This window comes from Macaca fascicularis, chromosome 16 (assembly GCF_037993035.2).
Source record: "Macaca fascicularis isolate 582-1 chromosome 16, T2T-MFA8v1.1".
NCBI classification, from domain to species: domain Eukaryota; kingdom Metazoa; phylum Chordata; class Mammalia; order Primates; family Cercopithecidae; genus Macaca; species Macaca fascicularis.
This window is the reverse complement of record NC_088390.1, coordinates 16,800,541-16,821,795: the sequence shown is the minus strand read 5'-3', so window position 1 is coordinate 16,821,795 and position 21,255 is coordinate 16,800,541. Positions and strand designations below refer to the sequence as shown.

At 43.2% G+C, this 21,255-nt stretch overlaps 1 pseudogene; it reads left to right on the top strand.

Annotated features, from left to right (window-relative positions):
- The window catches only part of LOC102123848 (cytospin-B-like), a 48,061-nt pseudogene extending 32,394 nt beyond the window's left edge, over positions 1-15,667 (top strand).
- Positions 15,668-21,255: the final 5,588 nt, after the last annotated feature.

Sequence of the window (21,255 nt, the reverse complement as noted above, 5' to 3'; positions counted from 1 at the left end):
GGGACACTACCTAGTGGAGCTGTGAGAAGAGGGCCACCGTCCTCCAGACCCTAGAATGGTAGATCCACTGACAGCATGTACTGTGCACCCAGGAAAACCACAGGCACTGAACACCAGCCCGTGAAAGCAGCTAGGAGGGGTGTTGTACCCTGCAAAGCCACAGGAATGGAGCTACCCAAGACCATAGGAGCCCACCCCTTGGATCAGCGTGACCTGATGTCAGACATGGAGTCAAGGAGATCGTTTCAGAACTTTAAGATTTAATGACTGTCCCACCGGGTTTTGGACTTGCATGGGGCCTGTGGCTTCTTTATTTTGGCCAATTTCTCCCATTTGGAACAGGAGCATTTATTCAATTCCTGTACTCCCATTGTATCTTGGAGGTGACTGACTTGTTTTTATAGCAGTGTGAAATGGACTAATACACTCACATACATGGAATCATGCAACATTTATCCTTCTCTGACTGGCTTCTTTGACTTAGCATAATGTCTTCAAGGATCATTTATGTTGTGGCATGGGAAGGATTTCCTTTTTATGGGTGAATAATATTTCCATTTTATGGGTGAATAATATTCCATTGTATATTACATACCATATTTTCTTCATCCATTCATCTGGTGGTGGACACTTGAGTTGCTTCCACCTCTTAGCTTTTGTGAATAACACTGCAGTGATCACGAGAGTGTAAATATCTCCTTGAGATTCTGTTTTCAATTCTTTGGGATAAATACCTGGAAGTGGCATCGCTGGATCATTTGGTAGTTCTATTTTTATGTTTTTGAGGAACCTCCATACTGTTTTCCATAATGGCTACACTATTGTATGTGCTCATGAACAGTGCACAAGGGTTTCTCTGCCTCCTCACCAGCACTTGATTTTTTCTGGGTTTTGATGATGGCCTTCCTAACAGGTGTGAGGTGGCATGTCACTGTGGTTTTGATTTGTATTTCCCTGATGATTAGTGATGTTGGGCATCTTTTCGTATACTCGTTGGCCATTCAAAATAGAATACCTTTACACATGTCCTTGAATATACAGAGAACATTCCAGGAAAGATATTCACAAAGCTGATTAGTATTGAGTACACTTGGGAAGGAGAACTGGGGTACAGGAGTGAAAGGGAGACTTTCTCTTCGCTATTTGCCCTTTTTGTTTCTTTTAAGGATTGTGTCTATTACATATATTACCTATTTGAATAAATGAGTTAATTAAAAACTCCCCCAGTTACTCCACTGTGTTTAAGAACTGTTGCACACACACACACACACGCACAGACACACACACCTGTGTTGGTGCTGTTCTTGATGTTACAAGCTCACCATTCTGGTGCCCCGCTTTTTACAGAGGCATCTGGCTTAGAGCAGTGTGAGGTCAGCCAGCAAAGGGGTGACTTGGACCTTCCTGACCTTCCCCTCTCAGGTAAATTATGTAAACATAAAAGATTTTTGACTTAACTGCAGTTTCAACCCCTGAATAATGGACATGTCATGGACATTAGATCCAGCAGTGCAGCTGATGCAAGGAATTAAGTGTCTTACCTCCTGCCAGCTGTACCTCTCAGTGTGCTTGTGCTAGGGAGACAGAAACTTTGTTGCTGATTTTTTTTTTTTTTTGAGATGTAGGGTCTTGCTTTGTTTCCCAGGCTGGTCTTGAACTCCTGGCCTCAAGCAGTCCTCTCACCTAAGCCTCCCAAAGCACTGAGATGTGAACTACCATGCTTGGCCAAAAACAACATTATTTTAATTGCCAAGATGCATGCTAAAGTTGAGACCACAACTATTGCCCTGAAGTAAATACCTAACTGACAATACTCCCCACTTAGCCCCCTCCAGGCACCTGTCTGCTTGGATGATTCTATTTACTGTAATAACAAAGGATCACAGTGACAATTGCTTGCTTCCAGCAGTCCCCAGAAGTTGCTTGTCAACATTGAGGTCATCAGAAGCTACAGAAACAGGGATTAATGGGCTGTTTTTGTTGTTCTCTTTAGTGATGTAAATACTGTTTTTCTCTGCTATTTAGAGCTAATTAGCCCCACTCCCAACTTTAGTACCCATAATTGGTGGCTGTGAGCTGTAGAAGGATTGTTTTCTTCCGTGACTATTTGTGGGTCATGGGCAGCAACTGTGGGCCTGGTCTCTGGCCTGTGGCATAGCTCTAAACAAGGCACTTAGTTCTCTTAGCTCCAGTTTCCTCTATAACTATAAACTAGACAATCTTGAAAGGTTTCTCCTGCTCTATATTTTTATGGTCCTTTACGAAATATCATCTGACCAGGTATCATGCCATGCTCCTATAGTCCTAGCTACTCAGAAGGCTGACTTGGGAGGATCTCTTGAGCCCAGGAGGTTAAGTCCAAATCCAGCCTGGGCAACATAGCAAAACCCCATATCTAAAAAAGAAAAAGAAATATCATCTGGAGGATTCGGTCTATTTCATTATCTGTTTTGAATCTGACTAATATAACAACAGAAAGAGCCTTGAAAGAATTAAGGGAGGAGACCACCCCTCATATTGTCTTATGCCCAATTTCTGCCTGCAAAGAAAGAAGTAAAAACTAAAAGACAGAATGAAATCCACAAACAGACAGCCCAGTGTCACACCCTGGACCTGGTAGTTAAACATCGACCCCGACCTAATCAGTTATCTGTATAAAAAAGCACTATGAAGATCCCTGTCCCATTCTGTTTGGTTCTAATTACTGGTGTGTGCAACCCCCAGTCACGTACCCCCTGCTTGCTCAATCAGTCATGACCCTCTCATGCAGACCCCCTTAGAGTTGTGAGCCCTTAAAAGGGACAGGAATTGCTCACTTGGGGAGCTCGGCTCTTGAGACCGGAGTCTTGCCAATGCTCCCAGCCGAATAAACCCCTTCCTTCTTTAACTTGGTGTCTGAGGGGTTTTGTTTGCGGCTCTTCCTGCTGCAGAATGATTTCTACTTTTTTATTGAACCAGGCCCTGTGGCTGGAATGGCCTTTTCTCATGTAAAATAGTTCTTCATGGTTCCCAGTTTCTTGCCTGCTGCTGCCTGTGATCTGATCATCACATGAGGCATTTTCCTCCCTCTCTCTCTGTCTATCAGATGTCTGTCAATTAAAACATTACCTGGGGGCAGGTAATGTCTTTCCCCAGGTGAGGGCAATTTCATAAGGGCTCTGACGACATCATCTTGAAATTCACAATTTTTGAGCAAGGGTTGATTTGGTTATAGATCCTATAAAGGATGTGGTGGTCCTGCCTGGAGAATCCATGTCCCTGTTAAGATGCAGTGCCCGCCTTCAGCGAGTTTAAAAGGAGGATGCTGGACAGTAAGTAGTGTGCAAGATGAAATTAAGAGCTGTAAAAAAACAATACTGAATAGGCAAAGTACTTGAGAGTCGTTAGTTGGCTTAAGAAGTCTAGAGAGAAGTAGAAGTTTGAGGAATGTGGGTGGTGGTGTGTGTCTGGACTAGACTGTGGGCTTCCTGAGGCCAGGCACTCTGCCATATATATGCATGGTAGGCTCTTTGTCAGTATTTGTTGGGTGGATGGATAGGTGGCTAGGTCATTCTAGCTGGAAGGCAGGTTGGAGCCATATTGCAAATCTTCATTACTAAGGAAGAGGTTTGTGCTTTATTTTGGTAAAACACTGAGGAGCCACCAAGTTTATGGGATTTTGTTCCTGTTTTTGAGTTATAGTACAGTGAGATTGGACCCATATTTTAAGGAGGAGTCAACAGAAAACAGTGGCATATAAGGATTAGAGAGGCATTTTGAAATCAGTGTTTAAGGAGGACTTTTGCAGGGATGTGAAGGAGGGGTTGGCAGAGGGAGAGGACTGCAAGGCCAGCAGGGTGGTCACTAAGAGCTGGTCTTTGCTGCCACACCTCTGTCAGTCACCCCCTTCCTTTTCAGTGCCCCTGGTCACCCAGGTTACAGCAAACCTCTTTCAACTGTTTCCTCTCATGTCTTCCTGCTTCTTCATGTTGGTTAATCTTCTGAAGCACTGAGCACATCCTGCTACAGACTTGCAGAAATTTCTCATGACTCTGTCATCCACACTCCTCATCCTAGTCTTCTAGATGCTCCAGTACTTAGCACCACCCCTGCCCACCTGCCAGAATAGCCTGGCCTCTCCTTCCACCCGAACCTATTTTAGTCCGTGTCTTAGCAATACTGCACAAGCATATCTGAGTGTAAGTCTTTGTGTATAAGGTTCTAACTTGAATTGTCTTCCTTTTGCCCTTTCATACTCTAAATACTGTTCCCTTTATTTAAAGGTCAAAACTTCCATGAAGTTATAGCTAACACCTGGCAGCATTGACATCTGCCTTTTCCCTTTTTTTTTTGGCAGATCCTCACTCACTCTGTCACCAAGGCTGGAGTATAGTGGCACGATCTGGGCTCACTGCAACCTCTGCCTCCCGAGTTCAAGTGATTCTCATGCCTCAGCTTCCCAAGTGGCTGGGATTATAAAGGCATGCACCACGACACCCAGCTAATTTTTGTAATTTTTTTTAGTAGAGACGGGATTTTACTATTTTGTCTAGGCTGGTCTCAAACTCCTGACCTCGAGTTTTTTTACCATTTTGTCTAGGCTGGTCTCAAACTCCGTCCACCTCAGCCTCCCAAAACGCTGGGATTGCAGGTGTGAGCCACCATGCCTGGCCAACATCTCCCTTCTCTGACTTCGGTGTCTTACACTGTTTCCAGTGTTTAATTTCTGTACTGCTTTGTGGTGTGGATAACTTCTGCACAGTATTTGCCTTTATCTCCATTTATGCTGTAATTTAGTGGACAGTAAATGTTCAGCTTACATTTGGTATCTCTCCCAGCCCCTTGCATTGTGCAATACACATAATATTTCACTCAGTAAAACTTAGGAATGTATGTTTATTTATCAATATATAAAATTGGCTACTTTTGGAGTAATAGCTTTTTTTTTCTTTTTTTGGAGACAGAGTCTCACTGCAACTTCTGCCTCGGGTTCAAGCAATTCTCCTGCCTCAGCCTCCCGAGTAGCTAGTAGTAGCTTTTTAATAAATATTATAATTACAAATAAGGGTACTGTCAAAGGATTTATGAAAGTCTGAATGAAAAAGTTAGGTCTTATTGTTATACCTTGATGTAGCCTATATTTGCACCCAAACAGATGAAGTCATATATTTCAGAGGTTTAATTTAAAGCCCCAGATATTACATATTGTCCTGTTTATGTGCACAAGATATAAATAATCAAAAGAGGTTTTAAAAACCAGTATTAGTGCTATTCTAAAATTCTCATTTTTATTATACCAGATATGCATACAGGAAAGCTATCAATATGCTATTGATATTTTATCTTTCATAGTGAAAAGTTGAATTAGTAAAATCAATTTATTTTGATTTTACATTTATCTCATTGAGATAAAGCAATGGCAGGATATCTGGTATTTTTAATATGCCCTTCCAATATACCTTAAAAAATTTTTATTTTTTAGAGGTGGGGATCTCGCTCCATTGCCCAGGCTAGAGTGCAGTGGTATAACTATAATGCACTACATCCTTGAACTTCTGGCCTCAAGCAGTCCTCCCACCTCAGCTTCCTGAATAGCTGGAACTATAGGTGTGCACCAACATGCCCAGCCTATTTATTTATTTATTTATTTATTTATTTATTTATTTCAGAGTCGAGGTCTCACTATGTTGCTCAGGCTGGTTTCAAGCTCCTGGGCTCAGGTAATCTTCCTGCCTCAGCTTTCCGAAGTGCTGGGATTACAGGCGTGAGCCACTGTGCTGTGCCAATCTCTACCCTTTGCAAGTTATTTAGATACTGATGTAGTCTTGAAACCTGTAGAATGCTTTTGTATAGATATCCTTAATTCAAATGAGATTGAATTGAAAGTTCTAGCCTGAATTATATTTACACAAATAAAAGACTAGATGGATGAGCAACAGATGGATTTTAAAACAAAATGTAGCAAAACTCTCCCCAGACTCATGACAGGAGGCACAATTTCATGTTTATTTCACACTATGAGACATCAAATATATTGTAACTAATGTGGTTGCTTCTTCAGAGTCTGGCTGCATAAACCAGACATTCTCTTTTCTAAAGTAGGTATTTATTTCTTGTGAATTTGAGGATTCTAAACATTAGCATATTCTCCTTAACATTTGCTCTTCTCTCTAACCAGTGTGGAAAGAAGAAACCTGGTGGCCTTGGCCTGGGAATATGGCGGTTCCAAGCACAATGCTGTACTGAAGTGGTACCAGAAGACAGAAGGTTACGCGGTAAGGGGCAACATTAGCCAACTTCCACCAGCCCAGGGCAGTAGTAGTCCTGTGCCAGTACATGTTCCATGTGTGCCTGTGCTTAGTGGGCCAGTATGCATGTAATTATCATCTTTCTATTCCCCCAAACCGAGAGGCAAATGCAACGGGAAGCCAGTCTGCACTCCACCCACCAAACATATGGCTGCATGCAGAGCTGCATCTCCCTAGGGAAGTGGGACCTTTTCCTTTCCTCAAAGTATTACCGACCACGGGTTCTTAGGCTTTTGATGCAATAGAAATTCTCACCAGGCTAAAAGAGTTTTTCCAGCAAGGCTTTATTAGAGCATATGCCCAGGCACAAGGGAGGAAGCACAGGAGAGGGAGGATTCTCTGGCTGACTCCCTGAAATGAGCTGGTAGGGATTTTTTTTTTATTAGGCAATGTGCGGAAATTGATGTCAAGGTAGGGAATGCTGGCTGGGTAGGGTAGAGAACGGGGAGGGGAAGGGATGTGGGTCAACTTATCTGCTGGTGATGGTTGTCTTGAGTAATGGGCCACCTGGTGTTCTGGTTGGTGGCAGCAAGGCTGTATGAATCAGTTGTTTAGCATTCCTTCCTGAGGTGGGATACTTGCAACCTTGGTTGGATATTTTGGATCTCCTAAGGCCAGTTCCTGTAATCCTTTAAGTAAAAGGCAAGGTTAAACATTATGAGAGCACCAAAGAACAATATAGAATGGCTGTTTTCTTTGCGTGACTGTTAGTGGGTATGGCGTCAGTGAGGTAGTGGTGTGGGTTTTGTGATCAGTGGGAATGTGTGGAAGAATGCTGTAGTGGGGCCTCCACCCAAGGAGACAGCTTTTGCTAAATTACACTCCCAAAGAAGAGTGCTTTGCTTAATTCATATAAAGGCCCTACATAAATGGACCTCCAAAACTTCTCCAAATATTTTCTTTCTATTGCTTTCGGAGTTGTTTGCATTTATTTAAGAGTTTTTGTTTACTAGGACAGTATCTGTTTTCTGTTCAGAAAAGGAATTAATACCTGGTATAAGTTTAGGTTTTTTGTGCGTGTAAAACACTATACACAAAGATAAAAATGCACAAAATTTAAACGATAGTTTGTTGTTGTTTTTTAAGAGACAGGGTCTCACTCTGTTGCCCAGGCTGGAGTACAGTGGCGTGATCTCGGCTCACTGTAACCTCTGCCTCCCGGGTTCAAGCAATTCTCCTGCCTCAGCCTCTGGAGTAGCTGGGATTACAGGTGTAAGCCACCACACCTGGTTAATTTTTGTGTTATTAGTAGAGATGGGGTTTCACTGTGTTGGCCAGGCTGGTCTCGAATTCCTGACCTCAGGTGATCCACCTACCTCAGCCTCCCAAAGTCCTGGGATTACAGGCATGAGCCACCGCTCCCAGCCCCAAATGATAGTTTCTTGAACTGTGAGGAAGTGAAAAGTCATACAGTCACCACTCGCATCCAGAAGAAGAGCATCGCCAGTTCCCACAGACCTTTCCTACGACTTTCCCATCATAACCCCTCACTACTCCCTAAGATAACCATTGTCCTCAATTCTTCTCCTTATGGATTTTTACAAAAGTATGCAGCTGTAAATATTATGTTAGTATTGCTTGCATTTGAATTTTATTACGAATGGAATTTTTAAAACTGTGTAATTTTGCATCTATCTTTTTTGTTTGTTTTAGGGAGCAGAGGGTTTAATAGGCAAGAAAGATGGGAGAAGGCAGAAAATAGAAGCTCCCCTGTACAGAGACAGAGGGAGGGGGACTTCAGAGCGGAGGGAGGGAACCCCCTGCATCTAGCTTTTTTTTTTTTTTTACACAGTATTGAATCAGTGAGATTTACTCATGTTGTCGCCTATACTGTAATTTATTCATTTTCTTCACCATTTAGTAACTCATTGTAGGATTATAGCATTATTTAGTTATCCATTCTATTATTGGTAGACAGTTGAGTCAAGTCCAGTTTGGGGCTAAGGTGAATAGCGCTGTTATGTTCTTGTGGATGTCTCTTGAAACACATATGTGCTCATTCCGGTTACATACTTTGGAATGGAATTCCTGGGCCTTAGGGTATGTATACATTCTAGGATAGTACCAAACAGATGCCTGAAATATTTGTATAATTTATGTATTTTCAGCAATGTATGAGAGGTCAATTTCTGTACATTTTCATCAGCACTTAGTAGCATCAGTCTGTACTGGAAGTCATGTGGGTAATGTGTAGTGTCTCATTGTGGTTTTGATTTGCATTTTTCTTTTGGCAGTGGAGATTGAGCACCTTTTCATAGCAAATTGGCCGTGTGGATAATCCCTTTTGGAGTGCACCTGCTCAGAATTTTTGCCCACTTTATTTGTTGGTTGCATAGCGGGGCGGGGAGTATTGGCTCTTTAAACAGGATATGAACTTTTGCCCATTTTAAGAATCAGATGTCATTCTCTTCCTTATTGCTTTTAAGAATTCTTTATGTATTCTCCATGTAAGTCCTTTGTCAAATACATATATGGCAAATACCTTCTCCCAGTGTGCCTTAAATTTTCTTCTTTTGATGAACAAAGTTCTTAATTTTAATTAAGTCTGATTTATCAGTCTTTCCTCTAATGGTTAGTGCTTTTTGTTTTCTGTATAAGAAATGATTTATTCATGGTCTGGCGTGGTGGCTCATGCCTGTAATCTCAGCACTTTGGGAGGCCGAGGAGGGCGGATCACGAGGTCAGGAGATCAAGACCATCCTGGCTAACATGGTGAAACCCCGTCTCTACTAAAAATACAAAAAATTACCTGGGCGTGGTGGCAGGCGCCTGTAGTTCCAGCTACTCGGGAGGTGGAGCTTGCAGTGAGCTGAGATCATGCTACTGCACTCCAGCCTGGGCGACAGAGCGAGACTCCATCTCAAAAAAACAAAAAAGAAATTGTTTATTCATAGATCATAAACATGTTGTCCTACTTATTTCTGTAAAAGCTTTATTACTGTATCTTTCGCGCTAAATAGAAACCCTCTTTAGAATCACCAATTCCTACTGCATTCTTACAACATTTTGCTAAACCTTCCGAAAATTCTGGCACCACAACACTCCCTTCCCAGCCTCAAGCTTTTGGGGGAGGTGAGGAGAGAGAGAAGGTGGAAGGAAAAACCCAGTCTCAGCAAAGATGCAGCCCAGATAGTAAATTAGCAGAACTGGAAGTCTCTGTCATATCAGCTGTCAGATGTCTTAAAACCAGAATCTACTCAGAGTGTATGTAACTTTATCTTTGCCATTAGCTTCTTTTGACTTTATGTTTAAAAAAAAAAAAAAAAAGAGGCCAGGTGCAGTGGCTCATGCCTGTAATCCCAGCACTTTGGGAGGCTGAGGCAGGAGGATCACCCAAGGTCAGGAGGTCGAGACCAGCCTGGCTAACATGGTGAAACCACATCTCTACTAAAAATACAAAAAATTAGTTGGGCATGGTGGTGTGCACCTGTAATCCCAGCTACTCGGGAGGCTGAGGCAGGAGAATCACTTAAACCCAGGAGGTGGAAGTTGCAGTGAGCTGATATCACACCCCTGCACTCCAGCCTGGGCAACTGAGTGAAATACCATCTCAGAAAAAAAAAAAAAAATCCCAGCACTTTGGGAGTCTGAGGGAGGAGGATTACTTGAGCCCAGGAGTTTAAGGCTGCAATGAGCTATGATAGCGCCACTGCACTCCAGCCTGGGTGACAGTGACAGAGGGAGACCCTGTCTCAAAAAAAAAAAAAAAGAGGGAGGGAGGGAGGGTCTCTTGTGTTACTCTCCAGTAATAGTGGCTCCCAAAGTATAAACGTGCCTTAGACCCCTGTTAGTGCCTTTTTGTTCTTCCTGCTACCCTGTCCACTCTGCCTCCGCCCCATTCCCAGGCTAGACCATGCCATGAAGGAAGATCCCTTGATTACAGCCTCCCCAGCCCATCAGCCACACACTGCCAAGGACATGGGAAAGAATAAGAAGCCAGAGGGAGACAGCTGCCAGCAGGAGGTTTAGCATAAAGAAGATAGGAATGGTAATGAGAAATTGAAGAAAATAGTTAAAAGGAGCAATCATTCAAGAACGACACCACTGGCCAGGTGCCGTGGCTCACACCTATAATCCCAGCACTTTTGGAGGCCAAGGCAGGCGGATCACCTGAGTTCAGGAGTTCAAGCCCAGCCTGGCCAATATGGCGAAACCCTATCGCTATTAAAAAATATATATATATACAAAAATTAGTTGGACTTGGTGGCACAGGCCTGTAATGCCAGCTACTTGGGAGGCTGAGGCAGGAGAATTGCTTGAACCCAGGTGGTGGAGGTTGCAGTGAGCCGAGATCATGCCACTGCACTCCAGCCTGGGCAACAGAGTGAGACTCCGTCTCAAGAAAAAGAAAAAAAAAAAATGACGCCACAGATGCCACTTGTGCTGTTCCCCACCTGAAAGAAATGGACTGAGGCAGCTGCCAGAGTAGATATGAAAAGGCAATTCACATTTTCAGAAGGAGTGGCCTTTTATGATGTAACCTTGTTGTAATGCGATTGCAGTGAAGAGACAGAAAGTAAGATGTTTCCAGTCATGATCCTACGGATAGTATTTCCTGCTGGAGTGCTTTTTTTGTTTGTTTTTGTGAATGTCTTATATTAGCTTTCATAACATTTTAATGAAACCCAAAACTCATTTTGCCTGGAGTACTTTCCATTTGTTGTTAAATCTCCATAAGATTAGAAATATAAATATGTGTCTGCTTTATTTACTCTTCACGAAATATTCTGTCTAGACCTGTTTGTCTAAGATGGCTCATAGGCTTATTCTGTCAGAATTAGGAAGCCAAAAAGAACGGGTGAAAGTCAGATAGTTCATAGTCTTTTTGAAAACCGGTAGCCATGTACCTTTTATTTTAGATTCAGGGGTGTATGTGCAGGTTTGTTACACTGGTATGTTGTGTGATGCTGAGGTTTGGGGTACAACTGATGCCATCACTCAAGTAGTGAGAATAGTACCCAATGGTTAGCTTTTCAGGCCTTACTCCCCACCCCCTGTCACCCCTTTTGGAGTCCCCAGTGTCTGTTATTCCCATCTTTTTTTCTCCATATACTTGATGTTTACCTCCCATTTATAAGTGAGAACATGAGGTATTTGGTTTTCTGTTCTTGCATTAGTTTGTTTAAGATAATGGCCTCCAGCTGCATCCATCTTACTGCAAAGGACATGGTTTCCTTCTTTTTTATGGCTGTGTAGTATTCCATGGTATGTATGTACCATATTTTCTTTATCCAGTCTGTCATTGATGAGTACTTAGGTTCATTCCATGTCTTTGCTATTGTGACTTGTGTTGGAATGAACATACAAGTACACATGTCTTTTTGGTACAATGATTTGTTTTCCTTTGGGTACATACCCAGTAGTAAGATTGCTGGGTTTAATGGTAGCTCTGTTTGAAGATCTTTGCGAAATCTCCAAACTGCTTTCCACGCTGGCTGAACTAATTTACATTCCCACCTATGGTGTTTAAGTGTTCACTTTTCTCTACAGCCTCACCAGCCTCTGTTATTTTTCAACGTTTTAGTAGCCATTCTGACTGATGTGAGAAGGCATCTCATTGCAGTTTTGATTTACATTTCTCCGATGTTAAGTGCTGATCAGCATTTTTTTCATGTTTGTTGGCCGCTTGTATGTCTTCTTTTGAGAAGTGTCTATTCATGTCCTTTGCCCATTTTTAAATGGGGTTATTTGTTTTTTGTTTGTTGATCTGTTTAAGTTCCTTATAGACTCTGGATATTAGATGCAGAGTTGGTGGATATTTTCTCCTATTCTATAAGTTGTCTGTGTACTCTGTTTATAGTTTCTTTTGCTGTTCAGAAGCTCTTAATTAGGTCCCACTTGTCAATTTTTGGTTTTGCTGCAGTCGTTTTTGGGGACTTAACCAAAATTTATTTGCCAAGGCCGATGTCAAGAAGGACATTTCCTTTTAGTATTTTTGATAGTTTGAGGTCTTACATTTAAATCTTTAATCCATCTTCAGTTAATTTCTGTATGTGGGGAAAGGTAGGTGTATAGTTGCATTCTTGGGCATATGGCTAGCCAGGTATCTCAGCATCATTCACTGAATAGGAGGTCCTTTCCTGTTGCTTTTGTTGAAGATCAGATGATCATAGGTATACAGCTTTATTTTTGGGTTCTGTAACCAGTTTCTACTGGTCTTTGTTAATATATTATTCAATAATGAATTAAATTGTGTGTTATTTCAATAATGAATTTTTGTTGAGCTGCAATTACCTGTTCAGCTCCAGGTAATTGCAGTTGCTGGGGATTACACAGCGAAAGAAACAGGCAAAAGTTTCTGCTGTTATGGAACTTACATTTTCAGGGGTATTGGCAGTTAATTAAAATTAGAAAGTAATATGTGTACCGTATTTGAAGGTTGTATTGCTGTGGAGAGAAATAAAGCAGGAAAGGAGCATTGCGAATGTTGGGTGAATGGTACAATTTATACACAGTGGTCAGGGAGGTGACATTCGAGCACTTGCTCCCCTCCCCTGAAGGGCTTTGGTGTCTGCATGAAGGTTTATTTCCCACCAAGGACTAGGTGTGGAGGGTCAGAGTAAGGAGGTCCTCACTGCCGTTACTGTGCCAATTGGAGCTGAAGTGACACATGGTGGCCGCCCCAGGTCAGCAGCACTGGGAAGTGAGCATCGCAGCCAGACCCAACTGCCAAGCCCCGAGCCGACTGCCTGACGTCTTGAGTGGCCCAGGATTGAGACCCAGTAACAGGACATGAGTCTGCCCTCATTATCAGGTGAGGCCCTCACTGAGCTCAAAATGATGCTCCTGGGAGACCCTTCCACACATTCTGCTCAACTCAGACATCCTGAGGTCTTTTTGGAATAAGTCACTCCCAGGAAGGCCCTGCAAATTACTCTCAGTCCTCACATTTCATGCTCCTGATGCCTGTTAGCTGTTTTCCACACTAAAGGCAGCCCTGACCCAGGGAACCCCTACACCTCCTTTCATCTAAAAGTCTACCTTGAGCTCCTAGTTTTGTGTTACAATGGGAAGATCTCTATCTCTAATGTAATTACCAGTAAGAATTCTGAAAGGACAGAAAGCCAGGAGGATGAATGTGACAGGCAGAATTGTAAGGATAACCCCCATGACTCTCCCTGGTATAATGTCCTCCCTTTTATATGACACAGGGAGATGGTCTGGGTGTACCCCACCTAATCACAGAGCCCCTTAAAAGCCAAGCGATGTCTCTGGCTTGTGGCAGAAGTCGGGGAAATTCAAAGTGTGAAAAGGACTCTTTGTGTTCCTGGTGGCTTAAAGAGGGAGGAGCACGTAAGGAGCCGAGAAGGGCCCCTGGCTGACAGCCAGCAGGAAACAGGGACTTTGTGGCACTAAAGCATTAGTGCTGAGGTCCTAGCCATGGCCAGAAATTGTCACATGGGGCGCTCTGCAGTTTTGAGATTGACAACTGCAAGGGTGGTGCCTCCTCTCTCCCTGGCCTGATGCCCTCAGACCTCAGCTAGACCAAGGGATGCTCAGTTTGCTTTGCCTTCTGCTTTCCCTCAGCTAGGGGATCTTGGGTTAAAAGTCACTCTGATGAGTATGTGGAATTCAGCTCTTAAGTCTCTCCCAAGTCCTCTGTCACCTCCCAAGAAGCATCAAGAGGTATAGCTGCCTCGCCCCTTGATGGGTGGCAGCTTGGCTGTGCTCCCTGGGCCCTTGGCCAATACTGGTGAATCAGGCAAGGGCAGGGGTGGGGAGTCCATACATCTCACCTGCGTCTCCAAAGCTGGAATCCATAATCCTTAGGAAGTTATAATGGCCCAAGTTTAAGAATTTTAAAGTCCACTGGTTTCACATGTCAATTTAGAATATTAGAGCAGTATTGTAGCAGAAAGGAAAAGATGTAAAGTGACAGCAAAGTTCACTCTTGTGGAAAACATAACTTTGGAAATGGTTTGGCTAGAAATGGCCAAGTACTTTTATTGCTTTCATCTAAGTCATTGCATTAGTTTTCTTTCACTGTGTAACAAATTATCACAGACTTGGTGACGTAAACATCATGTGTTCATTAGCTCCCAGCAGGTCAAAAGTTTGGCTTGCGAGGCTGGGCCGTCCACTGAGGGTCCCCTGAGGCTGAAGTCAGGGCATCAGCTGAGCAGCGCCCTCACCCAGAGGCTCTGGGGAGAGCCTGCATCCACAGCTCATCCAGGGATTGATGAGCTCTTCACGGTGGTAAGACCAAGGTCCCTGTTTTCCCACCGGCTGTTGGCCAGGGGTCATGCTCAGCTCCTCCATCGAGGCTGATCCCTTGTGGCAGTGCCTTCGTGGTCGTGCCTCCAATCTCAGACTTCCTCTTCCACCAGCTGGAGAGAACTCTCTGCCTTTAAACATCCAATGTGATTAGGTCAGGTCCATCTGATCTTCTCCCTACTTTAGGGTCAGTTCATTAATCAGCTAATCACATATGCAAAATCCCTTTGCCATAAGTAATCATGGGAATAACACCAGGTTGACACCAGGGAGTAGAAGTCGTCGGGGCATCTTAGAATTCAGCCCCTCAGGTGCAGTTCTCAATGTGGACTATGGATTGGAACCACCTAGAGAGCTTTTAAAAATACCCGTGTCTGGGTCTAACCCTGGATCTAAAGAATCAAATTCTAATGCGGAGGGCCCCAGGCACCAGGGTTTCTAAAAAGCTGCTGCTGTGGTCTGTTTGTGTTCCTCTTATCCCAACCCCGGATTAGTATGTTGAAACCTAATCACCAGTGTGACGGTGTTAGGCAGTGGGGCCTTAGGGAGGTGATTCAGTCCCCTCCCCGGGACTGAATAAGAGCCCTTATCCAAGAAACCTCAGAGCTGCTTTTCCCCTCCGACCGTGCGAGGACACAGTGGGAAGGTGTCACCTATGAACCAGGAAATGGGCCCTCACAGACACCAAACCTGCCTTGACCTTGGACTGTCCAGCCTCCAGAACTGTGAAAACTTTGTGTTGCTTATAAGCCACCCCACCTGTGATACTTCGTTGTAGCCACAGAATTACCTAGGACAGCTACTCAGGTGATTCTAACATGCAGGCAGTGTTGAAAACCTCTGATCTAAAACTCATGCCTAAACCTGAGGGAAGTCTTTCCAGTTCTGTGTCTCCAGTTGCCAGCCGTCTGCGTGCTATAAAAGATGAGAAAGATGGTGGACGTGAACGATGGAGACACTGATGGCCTGAAGAAGAGACCACCACTCTTTCACCATCTAGGCCAGGATAATAATCTGATCCTAAGGAACTGTGGAATTCTCTGTTTTTCTTGATCCCAGTAATTCCTCTCTATCAGGTTTCTGTTGCTGCAGAATGCTACAAAAATAGTCGTTTAAACAGTGCCCACTTAGCAGCTCACAGTTTTGTACATCAGAAGCCCCTATGAGCCCAGGTGGGTTCTCTGCTCCGTGTGTCCAGGCGTCGGCTGGGCTCTTACCTGGAGGCTCTGGGAAGGAATCTGATTCCAAGTTCACTCCAGTGTTGGCAGACTTCACCCTTTAAAAATTGCCCTATGACCTTGACCACATCACCAGTGTCAGCCGCAGAATCTAGGACATGGCAGAGCCCTAGGAACGCAGCCAAGGTTGCGAGCCGTGGAGGTATACGGTAGCTGTGCCTCGTCATGCTTCTTGGGAAGTGACAGAAGACTGAGAAGAGACCTAGGGCTGAATTTCACACATTCATCAGATGACTTACAGGCCAAAGTCCTTCAGCAAAGGGAAGGCAGAGGGCAAAGCAAACTGACCCATCTCCTGCCTATCAGAACAAGGAGAGAGAGGACAAAGGACCCAGTGGCACCACACTTGCAGCTGTCAGCCTCAGCACTCTAATGCTTTAGTGCTGGCCTGTCCCAGTCAACCCACAGGCACCAAGGAAGAACGAGGTTCCGCAGCTGGATGTGGATTCGCTAGAGGCACCCCTTATGTCAAGCATCCTACAAGGCCAGACCTAAAGATTCTGAAGTCTCTTGACAGAGAAAGCCCTAGAGGCACCCCTTATGTCAAGCATCCTACAAGGCCAGAAGGATTCTGAAGTCTCCTGACAGAGAAAGCCGTACACTGCCCATGGAGTGGGTCATTCACCTCATGACTCTTGAGTTCATTTTCCTCTTAACAGAAATCCATTTTCCTATATCCCGTATGATAATAAGCAGATGGTATTTCCTATAACAAGCCTGTTTACAAGCTTTGCTACCATAGTATACTTCATAGTTAAGGACTTCATCTATGAGGAACTAAACCAAAAATTATGGCAGATAGTTGAGTAGCTCAGGGAGCTACTTTCCCCTTCTCAGGATATTTTGAACAGAATGACTATGATTTCTGATGAGTAGGAGAAGCACCACATGTTTAAACTCAAGTAAGACGTTTGCCCTCTTCTGATCATGCTTCTCCTCCCAGTACGTTTATAGTTGCTGGAGTATAATATCCTCTAACTGCCTCATCCTTTATGTGCCTTCAGTGAGGTCACTGATGTGAGATCATTGAGAAAAGACAATTTAGTAAGAGAATTTCAATGTCAGCAGGAAGGTTTCTTCTCCAAGCACTCTTTGCACATCATTGTGATTCACATTTTATCTTTTCATTGTAATCCAGGCTGAATCAATGTTTGAGGGGCTTATAATTTTCTTTTGCAAGCAGTGGGCCCAGAGAAGTGAGAGTCAGAGGATGAATGGAGCCTGGCAGAGGCTGCAGGAAGAGCAGGTGTTGGAGACTGGGCACTGCTGTTGATGGGGGCAGTGCTGCATCCAGCAGTTTTGGTTCAGGGCAGCTTCAGGGTTGGGGGGCACATCATGGGGATCCTTCACCCCCATCCTGAGACAGTCTATTAGGCGAGTCGTGACTGTGGAATGACCAAACAAGTTCCAGTCCAAGGGAGTGGTGGGAGAGGGGCAGTCTCCAGGCTAACTCTGTGCACACATGTGTGCACTCACTAAATATATTCTAAATACTTGCTGGACCCTGTGCTCAGCAACCAGGCCTAGACCCCCAGGAAACAGGTGAGTCAAGGGAAGTGGGACAGACAATAAAGAAGGAAAATAAAAGGGGAAGGGGAACAGGCAGAAGGGCTGTGCAGAGAATTGCACAGGATGGACAGGAGTGCCTGGGGTGCTCCAAGTTGGGAAGGCCAGCTGAGGAGGTGACATGTACACCTGGACCAGAATGAAAGGAAGAACCAACTCTGTGGAGATGGGGTGGAGGAATCCCAGGTACAGAGAGCAGTTAGAGCCAAGGGCCTGGGGCAGGAAGGAGCTTGCCATGTTGGGGGGACAGAGGAAGGCTCTGTGGCCAGGGTGATGGTCGGCGGGCACAGAGTGGGCCCAATGAGATTGGAGAGTTGAACCAATATTGCATCATAGGTTTATTATTTCTTGTGGAAATGGGGCTTCTGGGTGAGGGTTCAGAGCCTCCAAAAGGTAATGGTTGCTTGACCTTTGTTCCATCCCAGCTGGAAAGTGGCTACCCTTGAAGTCATGGACACCTTGGCACCTGTATTTGTCGCACTCCCCCATGTATTGCCAGGGGATTTAACGTGGCAACCCTGCCTTCCCAGAGCATTGAACATCTTCTCTGCAGCACAGGCTCAGACAACCACCTCTGACTGTAGATCCTGAAGCTCAATGTGGTGAACCCCTACATAAGTTAAAGTGGTTGGCTTCAATCATTAACAAGCATTGTAAATAGTTATAAATAGCCAGAAATATTGAAATTGTTTCGTAAACTAAATGTAAAATTGCTCAATCCCATTGGTCACCAAAGATATGCAAATGAAAGAATGAAATGCTATTTTTATTCTTTTTTTTTTTTTTTTGATGGAGTCTTGCTGTATTGCCTAGGTGGGAGTGCAGTGGTGTGATCTCAGCTCACTGCAACCTCCACCTCCCAGGTTCAAGCGATTCTCCAGCATCAGCCTCCCGAGTAGCTGGAATCAACAGGCATGTGCCACCACACCTGGCTAATTTTGTATTTTTAGTAGAGACGGGGCTTCTCCGTGTTGGTCAGGCTGGTCACGAACTCCCGACCTCTGGTGATCCACCCACCTCGGCCTCCCAAAGTGCTGGGATTACAGGTGTGAGCCACTGTGCCCGGCGTGAAATGTTTCTTTGCTTACAATATTGGAAGATTTTTTAAAATGAAAAGGTGGTCCAAGTGAGAATCCTACTACATCATTGTTGGGAGTGCAGATGAATACTGCCTTTGGGGAGGACAGTTGAGCAGTGTGTATCAGGAATCTTAAAAATGAGTATGTTCTTTAACACAGAAATTGTATTTCTAGATATTTTTGTTAACGATATAGTCATGGATGCCTGTAAAGATGTAATTGCAAGTAAGTTCGTAATAGTTTTATTTATAATTACTTCAAAAGAACTGGAAATGGTACACATTTTTAACAATAGGGGAATCAACTAAATAAATTATGGTATATGTGTATGGTGGAATATTATAAAGCCCTTAAAAATCATGGGTTGGGAAAATCTATTTAAAGGCACAGGAAAAAATGTGCACAGTATGTTAAGTCAAAAAGCAGATTCTAAGTCTCGGGAGTATAATTTCAGTTTTGCAAAAGAGATCTATATAAATTTTAACATTGCTTATCTCTGGGTGAATATTTAAAATTCATGCTTTTCTGTATTTTTATATTTTCTGCAATGAACGTTTTATATATGTATGCATGTGTATATATATGTGTGTGTATATATACACATATACATATATACATACACATACACATATACATACACACATATACATATACACACATATATACATATATACACACATATACATACATACACATATATATACATATATATATTTATTTTTTTATATGGAGTCTCACTCTGTCACCCAGGCTGGAGTGCAGTGATGAGATCTCGGCTCACTACAACCTCTGCTTCCTCAGTTGAAGCGATTCTCCTGTCTCAGCCCCCAGTGGCCAGGAAGGCACGCACTGCCACGCCAGCTAACTTTGTATTTTTAGTAGAGACGTTGGCCAGGCTGGTCTCAAACTCCTGACCTCAGTTGATTCACCCGCCCCAGTCTCCCAAAGTGCTGGGATTACAGGCATGAGCCATTGTGTCCTTCCAAACATATTGTATTTTTAACAGAAAAAAAAGTTTCTAAAATTGCCTTTTTTTACATGAAGAAGCCAGGTGAAAAATGCCACATCTTGTATGATTCTATTTCTATGAAATGTCCAGAATAGGCAAATCCATAGAGACAGGAGATGAGTGGTTGCCAGGGGAGAGGGGATAGGGAGTGACTGCTGATAAGACAGAGCTTCTTTGGGGGTTGAAAATGTTCCAGAAGTGAACAGTGATGGTTGCATAACCTTGTGAATATGCTCAAAATCACTGAATAGCACATTTTTAAAGGGTATATTTTGTGGTATGTGATTTATATACCAATAAGTGATTTATTTAAAAATAATACAGTTTGAAGGGCTTAAGTAGAGGGATTAGGAAGAGGTTGGGAGGGAGTACATCAGATGGGGTAGGAGCTGTGATTTAAATTATAAATATTATCAAACTATAATTTTAAGAATATACATGTATTACTTTGTATATTAAAAAAAAAATTGAAGGCCGGGCACGGTGGCTCATGCCTGCAATCCCAGCACTTTGGGAGCCTGAGGTGGGTGGATCTCCTGAAGTCAGGAGTTCGAGACCAGCCTGGTCAACGTGGTGAAAACCCGTCTCTACTAAAAATACAAAAAAATTAGCCAGGTGTGGTGATGCGCAACTGTAATCTCAGCTACTCAGGAGGCTGAGGCACTAGAATTGCTCAAACTCAGGAGGCAGCAGTGGCAGTGAGCCAAAATCATGCCACTGCACTCCAGCCTGGGTGACAGAATGAGACTCCATCTCAAATAATAATAATAATAATAATAATTGAAGCAAAACAATAAAGTAAAAGAGATAGATGCAAGTTATTAGTAATCTAGTTTTTACTTGGGAGGTGGGATTCACAAGTATTTATTTTGTTATTATCATTCATAATCCAAGCATATTCTTTGTGTCAGAGGTTATATTATGACCTACAATTTGGATGTGGAAAATCTGAAGGAAAGGCCATGAAGAAGTATTGTAGTTAATAATTAAACCAGATGCTTTCTGAGAAAAGATTTAAAATGGAGAAATAAAACCCATGAGGAGTGTGCTGTCCTAGAATGACAGCGTCAGGAATGGACCTGAGGGGCCTCCTGAGCTGGGCACGATCCACAGTGCTTCTATCCCACTTCACAGCCCTGTGACAATTCACAAGTCAGTTATTTCTTCCTAAACTGTGACTTTTTAAATTAACATATACACATAAAAGAGTGATAAAAACATTGTTCAGAAAAATGGTATTTCTCCAAGTAGCTTACCTAAAAATGCCCTTAGCCTGAATTGCATATACTGTGTTATAACTCAGAATTTTCTCATTTTGACATGGTCTGTTCTTATTTTATAAAAATAATAAAAGTGAACATTTTATATCATCAGAGCTTTTGCAATTTGAAATAGTAATGATGTGAGTCTGCTACTGTTAAAGTAGATTTAAGTCTTGAGTCAGATGAATGGCAAATCCAGCCCGCCACATGTTTTTGTAAGTAAGTTTTGTAAGCACACAGCTCCACACATTCATTTACATATTCTCTAGAACTGTTTTTTGCTGCAACTGCAGAGCTGAGTAGTTGCAACAGAAATTTTTCAGTTAGATGACCTACCAAACTGAAATTATTTACAATTTGACCCTTTATAGAAAAAATTCACTTTGATGAAGATATGTATTAGGTTGGTGTAAAGTAATTGCGGTTTTTGCCATTACTGCAATTACTTTTGCACCAACCTAATACACATATCCCTTCGATGAAGATATATGCAAGTATCTCCTGTATTTGGGGCTTGGCATAGTGGCTCACACCAGTAATCCCAGCACTTTGGGAGGCCGAGGCAGACAGATCCCTTGAGCCCAGGAGTTCGAGACCAGG